The 1,663-nt window shown below is 28.6% G+C and overlaps 1 pseudogene; it reads right to left on the bottom strand.

Moving 5' to 3' along the window:
- Positions 1–314: 314 nt before the first annotated feature.
- Positions 315–1,663, bottom strand: part of LOC116853655 — a 3,201-nt pseudogene continuing 1,852 nt past the window's right edge.

The raw sequence follows: 1,663 nt of genomic DNA, 5'->3' as shown, positions 1-1,663 counted from the left end.
TGATAAAATATCAAAATTCATTATTTCTTGTTGTGTTCTACACAACTTATGTATTGATAACAATGATAATTTCGATTTTGAACTCCAAGTTATACATAATGTGGAAGAATTTAATGATGAAGTTCAAGGAGAGCAGGAAATTCTACTCCGCAGATTGGGCGAAATAAAAAGGGATGAATTATTGGAAGTACTGTTTCCGTAAAATAAAACGCAATACGATATACAAAAAATTATTTATTGTTTATTTATCTTTTGTACATAAAGAGAACTTTCTTAATATTCAGATTAAATAACAAATTGTAATGTACTGTTTATCTATGAAACATTTATATTATTTGTTGAACGTGCAACAGAATATATATTTTATTTTGAAACTTCAACAAAAAATTGCTTTCCGACTCATATTATAATTATATTAATCGCACGACTATAACGAATATCACAGAACTTAACAGATATTATAGAATTCTTGTAATGTTAAAATAAGGAATACTTTTAGTTAATTTTAAGCACTGCGAGTTATCTCTAAAGAATTTAAATATTTATATATATTTAAGAAAAACGTAGAATAAAAAATTAGTTTTAAAAATAACGGTTAAAATATTGACTTTAGGAACCTCATAACACAACCTTTATATCTCAGGCAGAAATAATTAAACCATACACGTCGATTCAACGTCTATAGACATCGAATCGATGTCTATGAACCGATCATTTCTGCCTGGGATATTTATATGTAGTTAACATTTATATGTAGTCTTTCAAGTTTCATATTTTTTTCTTTCCTTTATCTTTACTCTGCTTCCTTCTTAGCGAACAGCTCACGTATTAGATTTAATTTTTCCTGATGTCGCCTTTCTTTTGCAGCTTCCTTATTTTCATAATATTCCCATCTTTTTTCCTGACTAGTCTTTCTAGACTTTTTTACCTCCGGCGAACTGTCAGTACAATCTGATATTGAGCTAGCCTTGTAGATTTCTCTCGACATTGGTGTAGCATCTAATTTGGGATATTTAACAGTTTTGGCACTTCGCAGAACCTCAGGTTCAATGCTGTCGTCTGAATGAGTAATTTTGCTCAACTGTTCTTCAAATGGTACTTCCTCCCTAGAACTACCAGATTTATTGTTATTCTCCACTGCCTTTTTTTTCCTCTTGAGAACAGTTTTGTATCAATTTTCAATCTGTATCGGACTTTTTGAAATGTTCAACATTTCTAGCATATCTTTTGATATTTGAAACCACATTTGTTTCTTTGTTTTAAATCTCTTCATAGGACCAATATTGGCCAAGTATGATTCCAATTTATCCAACATGAACAATGTTGACGAATCGTTCCAGAAATCTAAATAACATAATTTTCTATATATTGTAATTTTATATTTTGTAATTGTAACATTACAAATAATCAATGGCATATAATATCAATAAATCGAATTTCCTTTATAATAGCATAACAAACGTTTTATATTAAAGGTTTCTGAATATAAAAAATTACTAAGCTAAAAATCAATATGTATTTTGCATAATATGCTATTATAATATTGTATTGGTATTGCAATATCGAGCAATTTATATAAAGTATTAACATTGCTTTAATTAAATCTATTTACCGCAACTTCTGTCAATTTTTGTCACGTGCTCCTCCGATCCGAATTTTGAAT

Source organism: Odontomachus brunneus, unplaced genomic scaffold (assembly GCF_010583005.1).
Source record: "Odontomachus brunneus isolate Ranch 3 - 2012 unplaced genomic scaffold, Obru_v1 Obru_scaffold_412, whole genome shotgun sequence".
Taxonomy (NCBI): Eukaryota; Metazoa; Arthropoda; class Insecta; order Hymenoptera; family Formicidae; genus Odontomachus; species Odontomachus brunneus.
The sequence above is the reverse complement of the archived record's forward strand: the minus strand, read 5'-3'. Positions and strand labels throughout refer to the sequence as shown.